The 9713-nt window shown below is 34.0% G+C and overlaps 1 long non-coding RNA gene across 1 annotated transcript; it reads left to right on the forward strand.

Annotated features, from left to right (window-relative positions):
• The first annotated feature begins 8171 nt into the window (after positions 1–8171).
• Positions 8172–9478, forward strand: LOC128242874 (uncharacterized). Its single transcript, XR_008262731.1, has 3 exons — positions 8172–8374; positions 8954–9051; positions 9333–9478. It is a non-coding gene; the product is annotated as an uncharacterized LOC128242874 (long non-coding RNA).
• The last annotated feature ends 235 nt before the right edge of the window (positions 9479–9713 follow it).

The raw sequence follows: 9713 nt of genomic DNA on the forward strand, positions 1-9713 counted from the left end.
GCTCACTTATTGTATTTTAAATTTTGTAGTTTGTTCACTTTATTAATCCTTTTGGCGCACAAGAATAAGTGTATCCGAAGTTTAAGGCACTTGTAGGTCACTCGCTTTTACTGTCATTTATTACAAGATCGTGCGCTGCATTACCGATATTTCTTATTTTCGTTTTCACGCAAGTAATATCGAATTGATTTAAATTGCTGCAAACCTTTTGTATCCTTTGATCATTTAACAGTTTTAGTTTTTAAACCTAAATTAGCGATCGCGAAAGGTAATTGACTATAGTAGCAGTCAACATTGGCGTTTGATGCGAATTGACAATTGGCATTTCCCTACTGAGTGATATCCCTTTTCGAGCAGAGAAAATTGACCGCGTAAGACAACTAACTTGATTTGAGCTTATTATAGGTTTATTTTTGATAAATTAATATTTTTCGTGTATTAATGTTATATTGTTTTTAAGTTTTAAGAAAGAACTTTTTACAGTTAATAAAACGAAACAAAATGTATAAGAAAATTTAAATTTTAAACTGACTGTTTCTGGTATTATCAAATAATAATAAGAAGAAAATCCCTTTGCAGTTTTGGCTTTTGTCCTTTGACTTATAGGTTCTTGTTCTTTTTCAGAGTCTTCTTCCACCCCATCAATATATGTACCTCAAATTTATCGGGAGAGAGGATGGATTGAAGAGGACTCAGTAGGCGGGAAGGAGTGCTGAGGAGGCGTAAAATAACAATCTATCTAATAATAATTTAGTAGTGTTTTCCAAGCATTTAAGAAACGTGAGGGTTGCATTGTGTGCATTCCTTCAACAAATATACTTGTGTTGAATTAAAGTCACCGACCGCCGACATACCGTTGACAGATCTGCATTTATAATGGAACGAAACGAGAACGAGACTCGTCTATGTTCGTGCATCAAATGTACTGTTTCTTTTCCTGGAGGAATCTGTTGCACAATTTACGAGTATGGCATACCTGCGCGTATTATTCCTTAACATGTATATGCTGTGAGCAAACGTTTTAGGATCGGAAAACATTTTTGTTGCATTTGAAGAAAAGCCTTGGTACAAACCCGCGCGGTTAATGATGCTACTATAAAATCAGGTGTCATGACGTTTTCAACCTCAGTGAGTGTTTGGGTGATAAGTAGTCAAGTCGTACATTAGTGGAAAGAATGGATCTATTGGATACACCAAAAAATAAGACGAAGTGGAAATTGAAAAGCATTGCGTCTCGAAAAAGACATGACCCTCTCTCCAAAATGTATATAAGGATTGTTCTCCCGGCTGAACAGACGACAGCTATCGCCAAAAGCATGTTTGAGCGTCAGTCGAAACCTAAAAGGATTTGGATTGACTTGGAATTACAAAGCATGAACGAAGCCAGCAGAAAACGAAAGAGCAAAGTGTCCAGTACGGATGTTATCGGTAATAAGGGCAACAAGAAACCTAGAAAGGTGGCACCATTTAGACAGGAAACGCCGGAAAAACTTCAGAAACTTCGGGCATGTATAAAGCTGAATGTTTCACTCACTCCTCCTCATTAGGGCTAAAGGATTTCGTTGCGATGCATCAGTGTGATATTGTTTCGGAAGACGCGATAATATGTTGCGACATAAAAGATCTGCGAATTCAAACGAAGATTCGGATGTAGACGTTATGACTGACGTAACTGACCAAGAGGATATGTTTGGGTCTGTTGATGGAAACGAGTCTGATAACAGCGACGACAACATGTCTGTAACTTCAGAGAGTCTTTCGGGTATTGATCCCTGGCAAGAGGTTTTCGATGAGGCATTTCAAGAGTGTCAATCTCAGTGTGAGAAGAAGGTGCGTGAACGTATGCAGGAAGATACCGACCTTAGTAAAAGCGAAACCAAGAAAGATGTTTTGAAGGACATACCAGGTACTTGCAGAAAGGCCCTGATTAACATTGTTGAGGCCAAGCTGACGTGGTTTGACGCTATCAAGCGAGATGCCATCTATAAATCCATAAAAAGACAGTTAATCGACCAAAAGACACAGAGAACTATGAAGTACAGGAAGCCGTAAAGTACGCCATCCTTAAGCGGAGATTTTTGTTCGATAAGGCCTTTGACAGTAACGACGTTCCTTATTTGGATACAGAGAAACAAAAAGAAACAGACCAAAGAAAATGACTGAGAGACACTTTGGGGCGGGCTTGAGTGTTTCTGGGATTTGTTGTAAAACCTTACATAAAGCTGGTGCAGACGCCAATTCATACCATAACATATTTGTATATGATAGTTTGGCAACTCGTACTTGTTTTTAAAGTAAAAGAAATGTATAATGATGTACAATAAAATGTCGTATAAGAAACGGAGTTGTTGTTGAGTTTTTCAGGTCGTTGTATTTATCAGATCACTGATAGTCGCATATTGCCGATAAATATTGAGGAAAGAACACATTTTATAAATACTTCTTTTTCCGCTCTCATGATCGAACCCGGGACCTCTGGCATGCTAAGCGAGTGAAGTAACCTTTACACCATAGAGTGTTATATCAGTTTATGAATAATGAACGCTCTGAACCGTACACGGTTAAATCCGTAAACTAGTTTAAACATTTTGGTATACCTGTATATTGATTTTATCATAGTTAAACCTAAAACATAACATGTACGGACATGTAAATGTAAATACTGTATTTCTAATGCATATATTAACATCTGCATTTTTAAAATACTTAAAAGTTGTAGCCTCTGTTGATATTGGGAGGCAGCTTTATAAAATGCATAATGTGTCGTCACAGCCGGCTTAATCAAGGTGATACATGATTTAAGATATAGGGTTATAAACAAACCACTACTGAAAACCACATATATAGGTATACATATAGGCAAAGTAACAAAAGAACAAGAGTTTTTTGTAGCATAAATTGACCCCCTATAAGCCTGAAAGCGTATTGATTCCATATGATATGTCATATGCTCTTTTTCTTTTTGAAACAAAAACAAAGGAGTCAACAAGTCCGGACCAATATATATGTTTCGTCGGCACCCAACAATACATTAAAGAAGAGCGTATTATGAAAGAGTGGGTACACGACTTTAGTCAAAGAAATGTTGTAGTAATAACCGTAAATCTGAATACGGGTTATAATAAAAAGGACAGATTATTTAAAAGGAACATAAATTGATAAGATAAACCCCTATACGTTATATACAGTCAACACGTGTTATGTCGAAGTCGTAAGGACATCTAAAAATACTTCGAGATAACAAACATTCGATATAACCGAACTAGGATTAAACTAAAGTTACAGCTCGGTATAACCGCAGCTATCACCAATCGGAACACCTCGGTCGTTTTCAATCGTAAACAATCTCTTGTCAGATGAATGCCGTTGCATTAGTTAAAAGAGTTAAAGCAAGTAAAGATAATATTTTCAATCATTTTTAGTATTTTAACTCGTGATATGTATTACTAAGTGCAATCTGATCACAAGTAAAGCATATTACTGTCTTATAGGCTTTGGGGAATTAGAAATAATATTACCGATTAGATTTAGTGTTTTAATTAAGGAATGTATTGCGGGTCTGATGTCATTACCGGGGTATGAACGCAATTAGACTGGTCAAAGTGTGTGAACTCCACTTACTTTGACTTGCCGAATTGCGTTCATATCCCCGATAATGACAACAACCCCGCAGTTCATTACTTAAATTTACATCAATAGTTCATTTAATAATTGTTAAAAAATACTTCATTTCATTTAAGAAAACCTTTCAGTAACCCATTCTTACCCATTCTGTAAATAGAATGACCCGACTGTAACCGGAGCATTTTTTTCAAATGACGTCACAATAACGCGGGAAAAGAACAACCACTTGAAATCACTTTTAAACGTAAAATTCAAATATTTATGGCAAAAATGCATTTTAAATTTAAAAAAAAAAACACTTTCTAAAATGTTGATTTATATTTTACGGGTCTTTCTGACACTATACAAACAATAACAGATCAATATGTTTCTTGTATATTATTATGCGATGAATTGCGATACGAACATATCCAAAGATGTTGCGTTCATCGATTGATAAACGAAATTGCCGAAAGGCATTTCATTTAAGGAACGGAAGTTGAGGTGTAAATATGGTGTAATATGTATTACTAAGTTCACTCTGATTACCAGTGATGTGTATTACTTGCCTTCAGGCTTAATTGCTAAATTTAAATAACTAACCGATCTACCTTAAATGCAGTTAAATGTAAGGAGTTTTAAATATGTAAACCAACTATATACATCCGAGGACGTTGTCGATGGAAATGCTCTGATTGCAGCTATCGCACACTTTATTCATATATCAGCGGCAGTACAGGGGCGACAGGCAAATATCTCCTCGTGCCAGTTCTGTGATCGTTTTTTTTCAAATGTCATACCATAGAAACGCATTTCATATCCATAGGCAAACAACGTAAAGCTTACATATACCCATGTCCGCCATCGTGTTTCGTTGTGCTACTGTTTAAATCGCTTTATCCCTCAGGTTATTGGGTCGTTGTTGTTAAACTAGAGCTTTAATGGAGACTCAGGCCCAAATATAAACTTTGTTGTTAAACATCTTGAACCTCCTTTGGAGCCTAGTTTATAACAGCAGGATTTCATTCTATTTATCATATCTTCGCAAACAAAGGTGCTCGGAATACAATTTTCAGTATTATTCGTTAGATATTTACGAACATATCTAATAGTGCGCATGTATCAGTATATATTGGAAACCGACCAAGCCCATTGTGTAAAGACAATGTGTTTATAAACCTTTTTACATTTTGGATCCACTTACAAAACCTGTTTTGCCTTCCATACAAATACTTACTTCATTGCTGACACAAAATGGGGATGAATCAGATTAAACATTATCTGAACTTTTGTACCTGAACTATTGTATCTTTTACAACAGAAAATGAATCATGACTTGCAAGCAGAGTTGTTAGTTATTGGTACATTCGAATCACAGGACGTGAGCATCAATCCAAGGTATTTGAAATACAATGTGGTTAATTATTTCTAAATGTAATAATTAAAAGGATATTGACGTATCTTGTGGTTTTCACATTTTAACGAATCATAACACTGAACAAATCAGCAAAATGATTAACATTAAATCATCTAAAAACGACCTCCAATTTGTGTTTGCAAATCCTAGATTTCGCAAACTCAAGTACCCTTTAAATACGGTGTAATCGAATACTGGCCTATACTTTAGTTAGAAGGCTTCATTAAGGTATGATTTTGGTGTTTTTTGTTTGCGAAATGTTTTTGGAAGTTTGTCTAATTGACCCGCCAACTTCGGGCCCCAGCGGGGTTTTCGCAGAAAAACACGGGGTTTTTCACTATCCCGCGGGATTTTTCTCCCGTTTTTCAAAAGCTGGGGAAAAATCCCGCGGGGTTTCAATAATATACGATTCAAGTTATTTTAGCTCAAAACAACATCTTATATCAAAAGGAGCATTATGCTTCGACACCGGAAGTGAAATAACGCGAAACAAAAAAAACCCGCTTTTCAGTACGGGGTTTTTCTCCTGCGGGATAAAACTCCAAGATTTTACCGATAATGCAAAATCCGTAAAAAACCCACTTCTAAGCTAGTATATTATTGTTATGATGTTAATTATCACTTGTTTAAGGATTTTGAAATACTTGCTTTTTATTAAAAGAACAATAGAAATTTTATGAATGTTTTTTACGGTAGAAAAACCCAGCAAAACCTGTTTTGACTATTTATGATTTAAACGCGATTATTGCACTTCATTTAAAGCAAAAACAAATGTTACTACATATGTATCTTATATGTTTAATATAACAACCATGTTAGTTATGTAAATGATATTATTAAAGGTAATTTAACTAATTTCGAAACTTATGAAATAGTGTAATGTAACCTTTTAAAAAAAATCTTCCTTTTTTAACCGTCTTTAAAAATACTGCAGGAATGAAAATTATACGTGACATTAAAGAGTTGTAGCGTTAAAAAGATGATATTGCTTAAAATTGTTTAATTATTGGTACTTGAATCTGACTTTAAACCGGTTTAACATAAACATACAATTACAATAATCAATACCAGAGTACATGTATCGGTAAGCGCTAAAGATCATACCAATACCGAATTGACACAACCCAAGATCATACAGATGGAAATGCAATTAAAATTGTTGTCTGCCACCATAAACATGTACGTTAAATGTTTCTTTTCATTTCTTGGATGTGCAAGAACATCTTTAATGTATCAGGTGAGTTGAACAAATAAGAAACTGAGTAACTGGATTACGTATTCTGTTTTTAAGCTTGACAGCAACGTTATTGCTAAGTTCTGGGTGATGATCAAAAGTCAATTTGAAACTTATTTTTTTATCGTTTTTGACTTCTACGTTCTGAGCGATGTTCAATAGACAATAGCCTGTTAATATTACTATTTTTCTGTCTTTTCCTTCGTTTATGTTCTGAGTGATGATCAATAGCCGGTCAATATTACTATTTTTCTGTCTTTTCCTTCTTTACGTTCTGAGTGATGATCAAAAGCCGGTCTATATTACTATTTTTGTCGTTTTTGACTTTTTCGTTCTGAGTGATGATCATTAGCCGGTCAATAATTCTATTTTTCTGTTGTTTGTGACTTTTTCGTTCTGAGTGATGATCATTAGCCGGTGAATAATTCTATTTTTTGTTGTTAGCGGCTTTTTCGTTCTGAGTGATGATCATTAGCCGGTCAATAATTCTATTTTTCTGTCGTTTGTGACTTTTTCGTTCTGAGTGATGATCATTAGCCGGTCAATAATTCTATTTTTCTGTCGTTTGTGACTTTTTCGTTCTGAGTGATGATCATTAGCCGGTCAATAATTCTATTTTTCTGTCGTTTGTGACTTTCGTTCTGAGTGATGATCATTAGCCGGTCAATAATGCTATTTTTCTGTCATTTGTGACTTTCATTCTGAGTGATGATCAATAGCCGGTCAATAACTCTATTTTTCTGTTGTTTGTGACTTTTTCGTTCTGAGTGATCATTGGCCGGTCAATAACTCTATTTTTTGTTGTTAGCGGCTTTTTCGTTCTGAGTGATGATCATTAGCTGGTCAATAATGATATTTTTCTGTCGTTTGTGACTTTTTCGTTTTGAGTGATGATCATTAGCCGGTCAGTAATTTTATTTTTCTGTCATTTGTGACTTTTTCATTCTGAGTGATGATCAAAAGCCGGTCAATAACTCTATTTTTCTGTTGTTTGTGACTTTTTCGTTCTGAGTGATGATCATTAGCCGGTCAATAACTCTATTTTTTGTTGTTAGCTGCTTTTTCGTTCTGAGTGATGATCATTAGCCGGTCAATAATTCTATTTTTCTGTCGTTTGTGACTTTTTCGTTCTGAATGATGATCATTAGCCGGTCAATAATGATATTTTTCTGTCGTTTGTGACTTTTTCGTTCTGAGTGATGATCATTAGCCGGTCAATAATGCTATTTTTCTGTCGTTTGTGACTTTTTCGTTCTGAGTGATGATCATTAGCCGGTCAATAATTCTATTTTTCTGTCGTTTGTGACTTTTTCGTTCTGAGTGATGATCATTAGCGGGTCAATAATTCTATTTTTCTGTCGTTTGTGACTTTTTCGTTCTGAGTGATGATCATTAGCCAGTCAATAATTCTATTTTTCTGTCGTTTGTGACTTTTTCGTTCTGAATGATGATCATTAGCTGGTCAATAATTCTATTTTTCTGTCGTTTGTGACTTTTTCGTTCTGAGTTATGATCATAAGCCAGTCAATAATGCTATTTTTCTGTCGTTCGTGACTTTTTCGTTCTGAGTGATGATCATTGGCCAGTCGATATTACTATTTTTTGTCATTTTTGACTTTTACGTTCTGAGTGATGATCATTAGCCAGTCGATATTACTATTTTTTGTCGTTTTTGACTTTTACGTTCTGAGTGATGATCATTAGCCAGTCGATATTACTATTTTTTGTCGTTTTTTACTTTTACGTTCTGAGTGATGATCATTAGCCAGTCAATATTACTATTTTTTGTCGTTTTTTACTTTAACTTTCTGAGTTATAAACAAAAGACAGTCATTAATAATGTTTTTTTGTTATTTATGAATTTTACGTTCTGAGTGATGATCATTAGCCGTTCAATAATACTATTTTTCTGTATTTTTCTTACTTTTATGTTCTGAATGGTGATATATTTAAGTGCAATATTTGATTTACTTGATTTTATTACAGATTGTACAGTTCCTAGTAATGAGAAATGGCTAGATGTTATACAATATCATACTTCATGATGTCACCAACAATGTCATGTTCTGAGTATTGGGAAATAGTTGGAGACTCAGCAGTGCAGAAACTAGTTTACTCAGGTATGTTAAATGGCTGCTAGGTTGCTGTTTGAAAAAATAGTATGCAGATGTGCAAGTGACATTGTGCAACTTTGGGCGTTGGAGATAATTGTTACAATTTTTGAAGATTTAATACTTTAACTATTCTCATATTTCTATAGCAACCATGGCTCTCATCCTTAAAGCATTGCAATTGGCTTTTTAAAAAGACCTGATTGTTTGATAATACCTTAATGCATCATTAACTTTTTCTTTATTTATGTTCCATAAAGATTCTATTATCAAAATTAATATTACTAGCTTTAATAATTATTGACATTTCATTTGACTTTTGACATGTCTTTTGAGTGCTTCCTTAGTCATTAATGTGTAATCTTTCAGGGCCCTTATCGCATTCTGTAATGGCTCATTCGTCTACAGTATGGCCAAAGGTTTATACTATTCATCCATGTATTTGTGAAAGAAATGTTTGCATTTTAAAGAGTGTCAGTCAAAAAATAAATGAGCATAATAACCTTGAAGTGATCAGTTACAAAAGTTGTTATCTTCCAAGCATGGAATATAGCCACATGCAAGTCATGTTCTGCTCTATATTTACAGAATGTTTGTTCCAACTCACGGATGATATTGTCAGATAAGAGCACATTGGCAAGTTGCAGACGTTGACTTTCTGAATTACAGAAAATAGTTTCAGTCAGGTATTGTACATCATGATTCGCATATATATATATATTAAAAATTTAGTTTTGAACAAAAATTAGCAAAAATGTTTTTTGATAGAGAAATTACAGTGCTTTTCAAGAACATTTTCATTAACAAATTAGACATAAATCTCATTGAGATTTTATTTTACATGTCGCAATGCAAAAACAACCAAAATGGACAGTATATACTTAAGTATACATGAATGGACCAAAACTGCCAAACTAATGGAAATTTGTAGTATTTTTCTTTATATCTTCTTTTGTTTGTGTTTCAGATAACCAGAAAGCATCAGGACTTCCAGGGCATGGCTATAGCTCCTCCTGAAAGAACATTAGAAACACTTGATTATTTGTGTGAAATACTTTGAAATAAAAAAAGACTCTTTTTGCATGATTTAATTCCTAAAGAAAATCAATAAACCTGAAGAATGATTTATATAATATTATGTATGTAAAAATATGTTCCAATAAAAGTATCAATTATTACATTTATCTTTTTAATTTGAATTGCTATGTCAGTATGGATTAAAACCTCTGAAAAATAAAGACAATGGAAATATTAACAGAATCTGGATTTAAACTAGAGATTTTTTTATAGTCCAGTTAAATGTCCATCCGGGTCACTTTATTTCCATACTTATGTAGCAGATACTTCA

The sequence above is a fragment of the Mya arenaria genome, chromosome 8, assembly GCF_026914265.1.
Source record: "Mya arenaria isolate MELC-2E11 chromosome 8, ASM2691426v1".
In the NCBI taxonomy this organism is placed as follows: Eukaryota; Metazoa; Mollusca; class Bivalvia; order Myida; family Myidae; genus Mya; species Mya arenaria.